The following is a 16,120-nucleotide window of genomic DNA, read 5'->3' as shown; positions in this document are numbered from 1 at the left end:
TTTACCCCTGAAAGCTCTAGATCTGAAACACACTTCAGAAAAGCCTGAGCCTTCACTGGATTTACTGGAATGTGAGAGAGAAAGAATCTTCTCACAGGAGGTTTTACTCTGAATCCTATTCGATACCCTTGAGAGACAATACTCTGAATCCACTGATTTTGAACAGAATCTGCCCAAATGTCTTGGAATAATTTAAATCTGCCCCCCCACCAGCTGAACTGGAACGAGGACAACACCTTCATGCAGACGTGGGTGCTGACTTTGGTTTCTTAAAAGGCTTGGATTTATTCCAACTTGAAGAAGGTTTCCAATTGGAACCAGAGTCTTTAGGGGAAGGATTGGTTTTCTGTTCCTTATTCTGTTGAAAAGAACGAAAACGATTAGAAGCTTTAGATTTACCCTTGGATCTTTTATCCTGAGGCAAAAAAAATCCCTTCCCCCTAGTGATAGTTGAAATAATTGAATCCAACTGAGAACCAAATAAATTGTTACAACAAAAATTAATTATAAAAAGAACAGTGCTCCAATAAAAAAAATGCTAGTCACAGTAATGAACAATATGACTAGTGAAATATTGGTTTGCAAGAATGCTAATCATACATCCTGCATAAGTTGCTAAAAACAGTAATGAACAGTATGACTAATGAAATGTTGATTTGCAAGAATACTAATCATACATCCTGTATAGGGACAAAATTGTAGTAAATGTTAGTGAAAAAACAAACAAATGTCCCGACAAAGTTTTCCGATTAAAGTCACTTAGCTGGTACTGAGATGATTATGTTCCCCAGTGTAACCAATTATAACTCAGAAATTTCTATTTTCAACTCGCATCAAATGGTGGCTGTCAGCTTCTTCAGAACTTTTGTTGGTATCCCAAAAGAAAAGAATCTGCAGATATATAAAATAAAGAAGAAGGCGCCACCATAGTGCCCAATCAGTAGAACAAACAGGCCCCCAAAGTGCAGGTTAGGCTGGTACTTACAAGCTCCCAGGCACTTGAGAAGTGTCACAAACGCCTTCTGGAACCTTTAGAATCGTCCAGCTGACTCACACTCTCGCAGAGGTAGATCCCCTCCTTAGGTGGGACTGGCTGTGTTTTTCTCCCCACAGGATCACAGGTTGCAGATAAGCTCTCACCCTCCAGCAGCCTCTTCTCCTGTGTTGGAAGTCACTTGATGTGGTAGCACAGTTATTCCGGTGCCTATAACACTCTGTGTGAAAAAAACCTCTCCAAGTGTGTTTAAAAAAAGTTCGTGGAAACAAAGTCTAAAAATAGAATGACTTTATTTTATTGTAGCAGCACAACTTTTCTCGGTCTTAGGTGACCGTTTCATCAGGTGCATACAAAACTTAAAATACCACAAACTTTTATTGCCGACTTTCGGCGTCTATTGGTACCCATTGCGCATGTGTGTAGGTGTGACCGGGATCTAGGCTCCTAATTGGCTACTCAGCGTGGGTGTGTGAGGCTATCCGGGCTCTATGCTGGCGGTTTCTACCGCGCCCCCAGTGTATGTGAGTTGTACTATTACGTATGTATTTGGTATTTACATTTTGAAGAGCCAATATGCACAAATCGTCTTAATGTATATGGCTATATAAAACCATTCTGTTTGGATGGGCCGCCAACCGGCAATTAATAAATATGCTGCTATGGGTACCCTATACAATATAATAAAAATAATACAAGTGATATTGCAATTGCCTACAAAGATACAAAACAAAATACATGTAAAATGTATACGTAAAAAAAATATATAACAATTCCAATAATATTGGACAACAATTGAATATAATAAAATTCATGTCAAACTAAGATATTGACCGCTAGGATCAAACATATGGTTGATGAACATAAAAGGTATAGAATTAAAAATACATGATAGTCTAAATCACAGTTAACATATTTAAAAATAGTGACTCTAATCCCATTGAACATGGAATCTATTAAAATAAATCAATTCCCTAGCATAACTCCACTGTGCCGAATGTGAAGTCCCAAATGTGTATAATGTACTTCCTAGTTTACATCTTACGGCATGTGATGACCACAATAGAGGGTCTGTCTCTATGACTAGAATCTCTAATAGGTTAAATCTTATTTGAAATAATACATAAAATAAAATAAAATACATGATGTATTAAATATCCAAGGTTAATTTGTATATTGTTCCAACTATGCCCACTTCTATAGGTAAAGGGTCTATAGTGCATGTAAAGAGTCTGAAAAAATATCAAAATTCCGGGAGTTACTTATATCTCCTGTCTCGATCTGGTCTCAAATCTAGTTAAAGTGGAATAATGTACAGAAAAAACTCAAATATAATTAATCTCTTTATCTCTATATATATATATACATTATTTATCCTATGCACACATTTGATAGTTTTACCATAACATCTATGTCCTACTATCACAATTACATATAAAATAAACAGGTTTTGAAACACATCACAATATATACTGTATGCATTATGCATAACAGTATACAGAATATCAAGTCAGCAAATAGGATACATATCATCTAAACACCAACAAATGAGTTGTACATTGACAATATGTTATCAACATTTTCATCCCTTTATCATGCCCAATCAGTTGATTATATTTGACGCACCTTCACACCAAAAAAAAATTCTCGCACCAAGAATGACGCAATAAATCACAGCATTTTGCGCCCTTGCAAGCCTAATTTTGCCCACAAAATTAAAAGAAAAAACAATCAATTTGAAAAAAATGATTATACCCCAGGCAAGACAAATAACTTCCTAAACATGCTTCCCAAACTGAAACTGACAGTCTGCAAAAGGAAATATACATAGACCGGACTCATTGCAAATATAAGTAAAATACATATATTTAAAAATTTATATTAATACATAAAGTGCCAAGCCATAACTGAGAGTGTCTTAAATAATGAAAACATACTTACCGAAAGACACCCATCCACATATAGCAGATAGCCAAACCAGTACTGAAACAGTTATCAGTAGAGGTAATGGTATATAAGAGTATATTGTCGATCTGAAAAGGGAGATAGGAGATGTATCCCTACGACTGATAATAGAGAACCTTTGAAAAGATTTCCCGCAAGGAAAACCATAAAATCAATAGGCGATACTCCCTTCACATCCCTCTGACAAAACTGTACTCTGAGAGGAATTGGGCTTCAAAATGCTTAGAAGCGCTTATCATAGAAGAAATCATAGCAATCATAGCAATCAAGCACAAACGTACTTCACCACCTCCATAGGAGGCAGAGTTAGAAAAACTGAATTGTGGGTGTGGTGAGGGGTGTATTTATAGGCATTTTGAGGTTTGGGAAACTTTGCCCCTCCTGGTAGGAATGTATATCCCATACGTGACTAGCTCATGGACTCTTGCCAATTACATGAAGGAACATGTAAATATGTTAAAACATATTTTTGCACTAAAGTCAAAATTAAAGGTACATAAAACCTACAATTATATTTTCTATAGTTTTTTTTATAGTGTACAATTTATTTATTTTTTTCCAATTTTCTTCTATTATCAAATTTATAATTTCTCATAATATTTGTTGAACTGCATAAAACAAAGAAGGGGAGCAGCGCTAAGAGAAGCAATATGGTATCTACTATGATATATAAATTAATAGATGGGTGACACCTAATAGCTAGTGAGTGTGGACTTCAAATGCGGGTATATGTTATATCAAATAGTGAATACAATGAATTAAACAATTATAGTATGCAAAGAAATATAAATGATATATAAAACAATTGAGTATGGGTAAGAGAATGAGTTTATTCTTAACAATACTGTATCACAATAAAATATTACAATAAAACAATAATAAGGATCCGGATCCTCTACACATAAAATATCAAACTATTGCAATAGTCTATGATGGACCAAGTGGAATAAAATATATAAGATATCTAAAAAATATATATAAGATATCTAAAAAATAAGAAAAAATATATAAAAACAATAAGGAGAGATGGAATGTAAGCCAGCAAAATAGGGAGAAAAAAATGTGTCCAAGTGCTATTTGTACATTTTAGTTTCCAAACATTTAAGGAACAGGGTCAGTGCTATAAATAAATTCTTTTGAATTGTGTTGAACTGCATACCTAGTAGACATGTGCATTTGTTTGGTTTATTTTAAAACAAATTCTGAATATGGTCACCACCACCAGCATTCGGCTCTTATTGAACATGTATTTCTTCTTGTAAGAAGGCAACACACAAAGATCTGGAATTGTAAATGGCTTTGTGAGTGGCCCTTCCACAAAAAGAAATCTGGCTCTGAGAAGAGTGGAATACCGCTGATGGTGACCATATTTAGCATTCGTTTTAAAATGAACCGAACGAATGCACATCTAATACCTAGGTGGGTAGCATGCATGAGCCTGGAGCGCTACATATCTGCAAATGCGAAATCTAGTGCTCTTGCAAAGGCATAACATTGCTAAATCTTATTGCAAAACTGCTGATATATAGCAGACATGTGCATGCTTGTAAGCCTGCCTACCTGCATTTCAACAGCGGATACCAAGAGAACAAATTAAATCTGAAAATAAATCGTATGCTTAGTCTGAATCATGAAGAAAAATGTAAGGGTTTAATGCCCCTTTTAATATTCATTATTCAAACAGAGCATGCCGTTTTAAAAAAACTTTCCAATGTACTTCTATTATCAAATTTACTGTGTCAAGATGAAAGAGTTCAAATCTCACATACATGAGACAAAGAAATAAAAGGGAATTAGAAATTTGAAAAAACATCTACTCCTCGTTTAAAATTGAAATTGTACAGGGAGTGCAGAATTATTAGGCAAGTTGTATTTTTGAGGATTAATTTTATTATTGAACAACAACCATGTTCTCAATGAACCCAAAAACTCATTAATATCAAAGCTGAATAGTTTTGGAAGTAGTTTTTAGTTTGTTTTTAGTTATAGCTATTTTAGGGGGATATCTGTGTGTGCAGGTGACTATTACTGTGCATAATTATTAGACAAATTAACAAAAAACAAATATATACCCATTTCAATTATTTATTTTTAACAGTGAAACCAATATAACATCTCAACATTCACAAATATACATTTCTGACATTCAAAAACAAATCAGTGACCAATATAGCCACCTTTCTTTGCAAGGACACTCAAAAGCCTGCCATCCATGGATTCTGTCAGTGTTTTGATCTGTTCACCATCAACATTGCGTGCAGCAGCAACCACAGCCTCCCAGACACTGTTCAGAGAGGTGTACTGTTTTCCCTCCTCGTAAATCTCACATTTGATGATGGACCACAGGTTCTCAATGGGGTTCAGATCAGGTGAACAAGGAGGCCATGTCATTAGATTTTCTTCTTTTATACCCTTTCTTGCCAGCCACGCTGTGGAGTACTTGGACGCGTGTGATGGAGCATTGTCCTGCATGAAAATCATGTTTTTCTTGAAGGATGCAGACTTCTTCCTGTACCACTGCTTGAAGAAGGTGTCTTCCAGAAACTGGCAGTAGGACTGGGAGTTGAGCTTGACTCCATCCTCAACCCGAAAAGGCCCCACAAGCTCATCTTTGATGATACCAGCCCAAACCAGTACTCCACCTCCACCTTGCTGGCGTCTGAGTCGGACTGGAGCTCTCTGCCCTTTACCAATCCAGCCACGGGCCCATCCATCTGGCCCATCAAGACTCACTCTCATTTCATCAGTCCATAAAACCTTAGAAAAATCAGTCTTGAGATATTTCTTGGCCCAGTCTTGACGTTTCAGCTTGTGTGTCTTGTTCAGTGGTGGTCGTCTTTCAGCCTTTCTTACCTTGGCCATGTCTCTGAGTATTGCACACCTTGTGGTTTTGGGCACTCCAGTGATGTTGCAGCTCTGAAATATGGCCAAACTGGTGGCAAGTGGCATCTTGGCAGCTGCACGCTTGACTTTTCTCAGTTCAGGTGCAGTTATTTTGCGCCTTGGTTTTTCCACATGCTTCTTGCGACCCTGTTGACTATTTTGAATGAAACGCTTGATTGTTCGATGATCACGCTCCAGAAGCTTTGCAATTTTAAGAGTGCTGCATCCCTCTGCAAGATATCTCACTATTTTTTACTTTTCTGAGCCTGTCAAGTCCTTATTTTGACCCATTTTGCCAAAGGAAAGGAAGTTGCCTAATAATTATGCACACCTGATATAGGGTGTTGATGTCATTAGACCACACCCCTTCTCATTACAGAGATGCACATCACCTAATATGATTAATTGGTAGTAGGCTTTCGAGCCTATACAGCTTGGAGTAAGACAACATGCAAAAAGAGGATGATGTGGTCAAAATACTAATTTGCCTAATAATTCTGCACTCCCTGTATATGATTGCATTGTCTTTTTATTATGCATTTGGACCAGGGACCCTTCTCGGTAGATCTGTCTTTTAACCCCATCCACTGGACTCTGACAGGACACCTGTACCAGCGCTTGGAGAGTTAAAATTACACAAATACACTTGGTACAGTGCAAAACATCTCTGTTTATTTGTAAAACACAGGGAGCTTATATATGGTAAAAACTACATTGAACAGCATAAATCCTTAGCCAAGCCTTAAAATTAGCTAACACTAGATGTATCCTGTAACTGATGATAAATCAATACATTTTGCTGCTTGTCAGACTAAAAGTAGATTTATCACATAGAAAAAGATGGGGGTATTGGGAAAGTCTTAAACTATAGTCAGGATGTGTGGTTTACACGTGAACTGCAAGAACTTGCATAATAAGGAACTCCACACAGTTTAGGAAGGCAAAGGAGACACATAGAAATTACCAGTTTGCATATTACACTTTACACATAGTCACAAAAAAGATTAAATATATGAGGTAGTATTTATCACTAGAAAGCTAAACTATGTTACTATGTTAATAATACATTGTGTCTTATAATATTTCCAATAAAGTGATACATTGTATAACATAATATTCTTACATTCAGATAGAGCACGTAATTTAAACAACTTTCCAATTCACTTAAAAATATGCACAATCTTTTTATATGCACAATTTCTAAAGGGAACCAGATCCTACTGAGCATGTGCAAGAATTCACAGTATAAACATAAATGCATTTTTGTGATTGGCTGATGGTTGTGATTGGCTGATGGCTGTCACATGATGCAGGGAAAAGGAAAAACTAACTGAAATTTGTCAGAAAAACATCTACTACTGATTTGAGATTTAGATTAAGTGCTTTTGCATTGTTTTGTTTTTATGCATTTGTTGATCATGCAATTCTACTGTATGTGATGGTCCTCTAATAGTTCTTCAGATATCTATTACTGTAAACAAGCCTTAAAAATATATTATACTCAATTATTTTCTATTAAGCTAACACAATGAATATACATTTTAGCCTGACAAAATACATGTTTAATAAAAGGTATTTAAAATTAAACTTATACTAAAGTATTAGTTTTGTACCTTCTAATCCTCTCTGTCTGATAAGAACAACATCCCCAGAAAAATGTTTAATTTACCTTTATTGTATGCAAGAAAAGAGAAACGTTAATTGCAATGTTCATTTAACTGTATAAGTTAAAAGATACAAAAGTAGCTCAAACACATTAACTAAAAGCGATTTATTCAATCTTTAAAAATCACAAGCAAAAAAAGTAGTATGAATCATTTTAAAATAACTGCTATGAAATCAAGTACCAAACTTGAATGTTTATTTCACAACTCACAAGTGAAACTTTTTTAAATTTAAAGGACACTCAATTCCCTACATTTAATACATTTAACACACACACAATTACAAGCAATTTCTTAGATTGTGTAATAGGTAGGTGAACAATGCAGTAATGAAGCAGGTGCAGCAGGAAAAACCAGTAGGATGCTAAGCTGTACACAACAAGCAAAACAGTGAAGGACTCTACAGATTACCAGTCTGGCCACATACATTTATAAAGGCTGCATCTCCAGTTTAACATATAGAACCCTGATCACAGAACAGCTTTTAAATGGTTCACACTTCACAATGTAATAAAAAAAACCACAAGGAAGTAAAGGCTTAGAGAGGTCATTGGCAGGTGAAGTTGAGCTATTACTCCCTTTAACCCTTTAAAGCCGTTATGCTGTTCTATTCCGTCATAATTAGACTGGGCTTTAAAGCCGTTATGACGGAATAGAACGTCATAGCTAACGGCTGTCCTGAAGCCTTCTGTGCTTCAAGGATTTAATCGCGGTCTGGAGGGCGTTCCTAGGATTGTAGGGACGCCCCCCAGATTCGATCCAATAATTGAAATCTCACAATCGTATGCACGATCGCGTAGTTTCAATTTGTCTACATCGGAACAGTTGTTCCGATGTCGGCACTTTAACCCTGTCACGAAAGGGTTAAACTAACATTTCCCCTCAACCACAGAATACATGGAGACCAAAGTTTGGGATTAGATAAGATTATCACTGGCTGCTTTATTAATATGAACAAATATAGGAAAACCCGACAAAGATCACCCTGGGTGGCTTTGATTGACAATGCTAACTCCTCAGAACTGCAAGTAGTTAGAAGCCCTATCTTGAAACAGTGACAGAGCTTTGCCCCACCTCCAGGAGAATTATACTTGTACTTATACTTCACAAAGCTGCTTTGGATTGGTGAATACTTTGAGGAAACACACAAGTTCAGTGCACTCACTGCCATTATAAGAATCATGCATATTTTAAAGGTCAATTGTTTATATAAAATATGCAAAAAAATATTGCCATTTTAACAGCTATAGTTGAGTGCTCTTTGATGTCAACGTGATCAGCCATTTTCATTGTTAATCAGAAGCAAGTGACTTCACCAAACAGATACAAACTCAACCTGTTCAGTCAGTTAAAGTTAAAACAATAATAAGCACTTTTACACTAATAAAAACACATACGCCACTCTGATTATGTCCCTGTAGTACAAATCCCTTAAAAAGAAAGTGTACAAATTCCTTAAAGGGACAGTTTACTTCAAAATGGTATTGTTTAAAAAGATAGACCCTATCCATTCCCCAGCTTTGCATAACCAAGACTGTTATATTAATACACTTTTTACCTCTGTGATTATCTTGTATCTAAGCCTCTACAGATTGCCCCTTATCTCAGTTCTTTTGACATTTCTTTTTGCCTGCTACTTCAAGGTTTTTAGGCAAGATGCTATTGTGCTCACTTACGTTGAGTTATTCATGAGTCAGCACTAATTAGTTAAAATGCAAGTCAGCAAATAGCACTGAGATAAGGAGGCAGGTTTTTTTTTTAAATCTATTTTTCATCTAGAATTGTATTGGTCAGCTATGGAGCTTTTCATATAAAACTTTTTATTGAATGCCATTAAAGGGACAGTATACACTCATTTTCATATAACTGCATGTAATAGACACTACTATAAAGAATAAGATGCACAGATACTGATATAAAAATCCAGTATAAAACTGTTTAAAAACTTAGAAGCTCTCAGTTTAACTCTGTTGAAAAGGTAGTTGGAAAGCCCACTGCAATTGGGAAATAAGAGACCCCCCTCCCTTACTTTTGCATATGAAAAGACCCTTTACACAAACAGGAGCAAGCTGGAGTAGGTAGCTGACGGTATTCTCATAAAACTTTGGGGCTTGGTTAGGAGTCTGAAAATCAGAGCAATGTTATTTAAAAATAAGCAAAACTATAATTAAAAAAACCAAACCTCTATGGGCTATATGAATAGATCATCTACAAAACATTTATGCAAAGAAAAAAATAGTGTATAATGTCCCTTTAAGGACCTTAAAGGGAAAGAAAGGTCAAGATTGAAAAGTGCATGGGTGCTTTTCAATTTGAAATATAAGCATTTTTGTAATATACTTCTATAAGCAAAAATACCTCTTGAAAAAGTTACTATTTTTCTTCAGCATACGCACATATTCTGTGAAGGCCCATGCACCCTAGTAATCAAACACCACACCTTCTCAGAGAGATGGAAGTGGTGTATATTGCTTCTGTGTTATACAAGGTACTGCTGACTCTCTGAGAATGTGTTTTGTTTGAATACTAGTGCAGGGGCCTTACAGGATATGTGCGTATGCTGCAGAAAAACACTAATAACTTTTACTAGAAGCATGTTTGCCAATGTAAGTATATTCAAAAAATGCTTATAATTCGAATTGAAATGTACCCATGCACACTGAATTTTTTATCTTTCTTTCCCTTTAAAGGGACAGTAAAACAATTGAGTAAATGTTTCCTAATTCTGCACTATGTGCTCCCAAACTTTACTTACCTTACATGTATTGTTGTTCTGTTCGGCTCTGCTTTTTTAAAAGCTGACAGCTTTAGCAAGCATAGGATCAGGCTACAGTTAGATCAGGCATGCTGTGATTAGCCTGTGATGCTTTCTTTAAATTAAAAAAACTGCAGCACTGAAAATGACAGCAATTTATATTGGTTAGTAAAATTTGGGGGATAAAAATATTTAGTTCTGCATAGTTTACTGTCCCTTTAACGTGCTTGGATGTCTTATAAGGGCTTCATTCCTGTGTCTAACATAGTAAAACTCAGACTGTACCTCATGACATCTTGCCTAAAAACCTTGACGTAGCAGGCAAAAAGTAAACAAAAACGAGCAAAAATGGTTTAAATCACGGCTCTGCGGGTTACTAGTACAAAAGGAGTAAACCATTGGTGCATACTTTGATGGCAAAATATTATAATAGCAAAAATGGATTAAATCACTGCTTTGTTTGTTAGATTAAATAATTGCTATACATGTAAAGTTATGGTAAATCTGAGCATTTGAAAAACACTAGGATTTACCATCACTAAAAATAAACTGGGCTTTCAGTGACAAGTTTGTAAAAAAAAAAAGAAAGGGTGTTAAACTCACCATTTCTGTAACGCGGCACCTCACTAAAGTCAGCGCCTCCGGCCGCCCATGGCACAGCGCTCTTTTCTCAATGAGGTGATTTTTCTACCACTAAACCAATAGCTGTGCTAGCATAAAGAACACTGTCAGGTGACTAGCATGGCTATTGGTTTAAAGGTTTTACCATCACTTTAAAATACTGCTGACAAGGTCAGATTTCATTGTGCAAAGAAAATTAGCAAATTTACGTTCCTATTTTGCACAGAAATCAAATCTTATTAAATGTGTCAGTTGTTACAACAAGAAAAAGTCTATAATTATTTAATAATGCATTATATTTCCATTGAAATAATAGTTTATGTATCTCATGATAATGAGAAAATCCCTGTATATTTTCTAAATACTAACCAAAGAACAACAGACAGTGAAAATGAATTATTTAAAGTCACTAGTTGAAAAAAAACCTTACCTTTTTAAAGACACCCAAGTCAAAAAGGTTTTGCAGTTACAATAGGCTATTTGCTGTTTGTCACGAGCTGTGTGTGAGTCAGCTGAAAAAGCTAAATGAATTGCAGATGCTAACAAACAGATGATTGTACACATAAAAAGCTTACTATACTGGGGAGGAGCCAAAATCTTGTAATGTAGGAAATGGCTATTTAAATGTGACTTTGCTGCTATGTAATTTACTATTTGAGAGAGAACCAGGAAACTAACAATGAGTGTCAGATTTCAGTCAGTGGTAAAGCCTGATCTTTATACATTCTTGCCAGTCCTGTTAATCCACTGTGTTACTTCAGATAATATAACTATGACCATGTGTGAATATTTATTTACATATTATATGTAGGATTACTACCCAGCCAGTATTTTACCGACATGGGGCCAGATTACAAGTGGCGCTCTAATGATAGAGTGCTCGAGATAACCAATATCGCTATGGGGAGCAGCATGTATATTATTACTATTTCTTTCTACTGAGTTACCTTTTGGGTGACTAAAACAATCTTTGCACCAGGGCCCTTTATTTAATAGGTCTGATACTGCAGTATACATTATGAATGGTGGAACCAAAGTAAATCTATAAACAGAGAGAGAGAGAGAGAGAGAGAGAGGGGGAGAGAGAGAGAGAGAGAGAGAGAGAGAGAGAGAGAGAGAGATAGAAAATATCAGATCAGTGGCACTGCAGCCCCTCTGTCAGTTCCATACTGACATCTGACCTTTGATCTCAACACTTTACATTATTATCCCTGGGGATATCCAGCTGCTGTCTGCTGATTTGGTCTCCCCTGTGCACAGTGTGCTGTCTCTCAAATACTGCACATGGGACCTGTGCAGGTGTATTAAAGGGAAATGAAACCCAAAAAATAACTTTCAGATACAGCATACAATTTTAAACAACTTTACAATTTACATCTAATATCAAATTTGCTTTGTTCTCTCTGTATTCTTTGTTCAATGGGATACCTAGGTAGCCTCAGGAGCTAAGAGCTGACAGGTGGCTGCATATATGTGAGTCTTGGCATTGGTTATTCAATGTTTTCAGCTAGCTCCTAGTAGTGCATTGTTACACTTTTAAAAAAGGATACAGAAAAAATTAAGCTAAATCAATATTAGAAGTTAATTGGAAAGTAGTTTAAAATGTTATGCTAAATCGGAATCACGGAAAAAAAATGGTTTCATGTCCCTTTAAGAACTGAGTCAGAGGCAGAAATGAGACAAGGGTGGTAACTAAACCCACCTAACCCCCCTGGTGCAGCTCTCTGAGTGACATAAAACATCACTTCTGGTGCCACATGTGGAACTAGTGCTGTAGAGGGGCTGAGAAACGCGTTGCTTTGTTTTTAATCCTTGTTTGTGATACACTTGCTGTCATTTTTGGGACCTTATTTTATTTAGTTTGTATATACGCCGTGTGGCTGGCAATTGGATTTTACCTTTGCCTGAGCACAGTCTACTGGGAGACTGAGAGGTTCCAGCTTGCCTTTATTGCACCTGGAGGTGCGCTCTCCTTACTGTAAGTTTGACCAGTATTTACAAATTTACCTATACTCAAACTGTATTGGGCTATGGGTGTTGCTTTATATTACCCAGACAATTAGAATTTTGGGTTGCTATCCTGTTGTTATCTACCTGAGTGTCTCCGTTGTGGATATACAGTGAGCTGGACCACTGCTAATTGATCCAGCCTGCGCCACTTGCACCTTTGGGTGCTCCACTTTTGTGAGTACCATTCCACTTCACATTGTTCTATCCATGTGCAAACGTTATTAGGCCACATTAGCACCTCTGTGTCTCCTTTGTTCCAGATTAATCATCACCAGGGATTGACCATCCTTTCGACAGTGTGCTGTCTCCTGTTGGTTGTTGGATACTAAGGACTTTGTTCATATGTTGTACATTTCATTGTTATTTCAGTTTCAACTAATTTGCTGTGTACATGATATGTGTTATAGGGATATTTTACAATAGTAATTGTTTATAGGAAGCGCCCCCTATGGGACTAGTGCTGCTGACTTTTCCCTTTTTTTTCTCTAGTGCCGTAGGCTGACCACATCTAACTTAAAGGGACATGAAACCCAAACATTTTCTTCTTTGATTCAGATAGAGAATACAATTTTGAACAACTTTCTAATTTACTTCTTTTATCTTATATTTGTTTCATTCTCTTGGTATTATTTGTTGAAGCAGCAGCAATGAACTACTGGTTTCTAATTGAACACATGGGTGAGCCAATCACAATCATTATATATCTGCAGCAACCAATCCGCAGCTAGAACCTAGGTACTTTGCTGCTCCTGAGCTTACCTAGATAAACCTTTCAGCAAAGGATAACAAGAGAAGGAAGCAAATTAAATAATAGAAGTAAATTGGAAAGTTGTTTAAAATTGTATCCTCTATCTAAATCATGAAAGAAACATTTTTGGGTTAATGTCTCATTAAGCATTATCGTATTCCTGTTGTTAAAAATGTGTTCTTATTGGGTTAGTTACCATTGTGGTTCATGAACTGCAGAAAACAAAAAAACAGCAATTGGTTTCCTAAGTTTGACCAAACACCACAAACACACTAGAGTATGGGAAAAAGCTCATATTTGTTCTTACAATTAGTGGACAAAACATGCATAGATAAAAAAAAAAGATAATGTGGTACATGGAAAAAGCAAAGATCTTGAGCAGTCAGGGGGATATATTAATTAAAAAAAACATGTTTATTTCAGCTAAGTTAAAAAACAAACATGCAGGGATACAAAGAAGGACCCATTGACGCATTTCACGCTGCTCTAGTGCTTAATCGTAGGTTATATATGTGGATTATGCAAAGGACAATACCACATAAAAGCTGTTTGTACAAAATTAAAGGGATGCTAATAAATGATAATATTAGCATTAAGCAGATAAATAACTGGTTGAAATACAGGGAGCAAAGAGTTTTTGTAAATGTATCATAGTGAAATTGGACAAAAGTAATAAGAGCTAAATAGAGGGGGGAGAGCAGAAGAGAGGGGGAAGGGGGAAGAGAGGGGGAAGAGTCGAAGAGAGGGGAAGGGGGAAGAGAGGGGAAGGGGGAAGAGCTGAAGAGAGGGGGAAGAGCTAAAGAGAGGGCGGAGAGCAGAAGAGAGGGGGAAGAGCAGAAGAGAGGGGGGAGAGCAGAAGAGAGGGGGAAGATCAGAAGAGAGGGGGAAGAGCTAAAGAGAGGGGGGAAAGCAGAAGAGAGGGGGAAGAGCTAAAGAGAGGGCGAGAGCAGAAAAGAGGGGGAAGGGGAAAGAGCTAAAGAGAGGGGGGAGAGCAGAAGAGAGGGGGAAGAGCTAAAGAGAGGGGGGAAAGCAGAAGAGAGGGGGAAGAGCTAAAGAGAGGGCGAGAGCAGAAAAGAGGGGGAAGGGGAAAGAGCTAAAGAGAGGGGGGAGAGCAGAAGAGAGGGGGAAGAGATAAAGAGAGGGGGAGAGCAGAAGAGAGGGGGAAGAGCAGAAGAGAGGGGGAAGAGCAGAAGAGAGGGGGAAGGGGGAAGAGAGGGGGAAGGGGGAAGAGAGGGGGAGAGCAGAAGAGAGGGGGAGAGCAGAAGAGAGGGGGAAGGGGGAAGAGAGGGGGAGAGCAGAAGAGAGGGGGGAGAGCAGAAGAGAGGGGGAAGAGCAGAAGATAGGGGGAAGAGAGGGGGAAAGCAGAAGAGAGGGGGAGAGCAGAAGAGAGGGGGAAGAGCTAAAGAGAGGGGGAGAGCAGAAGAGAGGGGGAAGAGTAGAAGAGAGGGGGAAGAGCAGAAGAGAGGTACTTTGCTGCTCCTGAGCTTACCTAGATAAACCTTTCAGCAAAGGATAACAAGAGAAGGAAGCAAATTAAATAATATAAGTAAATTGGAAAGTTGTTTAAAATTGTATCCTCTATCTAAATCATGAAAGAAACATTTTTGGGTTAATGTCTCATTAAGCATTATCGTATTCCTGTTGTTAAAAATGTGTTCTTATTGGGTTAGTTACCATTGTGGTTCATGAACTGCAGAAAGCAAAAAAACAGCAACTGGTTTCCTAAGTTTGACCAAACACCACAAACACACTAGAGTATGGGAAAAAGCTCATATTTGTTCTTACAATTAGTGGACAAAACATGCATAGATAAAAAAAAAAAGATAATGTGGTACATGGAAAAAGCAAAGATCTTGAGCAGTCAGGGGGATATATTAATTAAAAAAAACATGTTTATTTCAGCTAAGTTAAAAAACAAACATGCAGGGATACAAAGAAGGACCCACTGACGCATTTTACGCTGCTCTAGTGCTTAATCGTAGGTTATATATGTGGATTATGCAAAGGACAATACCACATAAAAGCTGTTTGTACAAAATTAAAGGGATGCTAATAAATGATAATATTAGCATTAAGCAGATAAATAACTGGTTGAAATACAGGGAGCAAAGAGTTTTTGTAAATGTATCATAGTGAAATTGGACAAAAGTAATAAGAGCTAAATAGAGGGGGGAGAGCAGAAGAGAGGGGGAAGAGTCGAAGAGAGGGGGAAGGGGGAAGAGAGGGGAAGGGGGAAGAGCTGAAGAGAGGGGGAAGAGCTAAAGAGAGGGCGGAGAGCAGAAGAGAGGGGGAAGAGCAGAAGAGAGGGGGGAGAGCAGAAGAGAGGGGGAAGAGCAGAAGAGAGGGGGAAGAGCTAAAGAGAGGGGGGAGAGCAGAAGAGAGGGGGAAGAGCTAAAGAGAGGGCGAGAGCAGAAAAGAGGGGGAAGGGGAAAGAGCTAAAGAGAGGGGGGAGAGCAGAAGAGAGGGGGAAGAGCTAAAGA

The 16,120-nt window shown here is 37.4% G+C and overlaps 1 protein-coding gene across 3 annotated transcripts in view; it reads right to left on the bottom strand.

Annotated features, from left to right (window-relative positions):
- LOC128664082 (dihydrofolate reductase) overlaps positions 1 to 11,435 on the bottom strand; it is an 80,942-nt gene extending 69,507 nt beyond the window's left edge. Inside the window, exons 1-2 of one of the 3 annotated variants that reach the window (XM_053718759.1) lie at positions 11,313 to 11,389; positions 10,262 to 10,400 (exon numbers count right to left, since the gene is read on the bottom strand). The gene's annotated coding sequence lies outside the window, so the exon portion shown is untranslated. Of the gene's footprint in view, positions 1 to 10,261; positions 10,401 to 10,864; positions 10,968 to 11,312 lie in introns of those variants that run through there. The other 2 variants (XM_053718761.1, XM_053718762.1) reach the window with 2 other exon arrangements.
- Between the last annotated feature and the right edge of the window lie 4,685 nt (positions 11,436 to 16,120).

This window comes from Bombina bombina, chromosome 6 (assembly GCF_027579735.1).
Source record: "Bombina bombina isolate aBomBom1 chromosome 6, aBomBom1.pri, whole genome shotgun sequence".
NCBI classification, from domain to species: Eukaryota; Metazoa; Chordata; class Amphibia; order Anura; family Bombinatoridae; genus Bombina; species Bombina bombina.
Note: the sequence above shows the minus strand (reverse complement) of the source record. Positions and strands in the feature narration are given on the sequence as shown.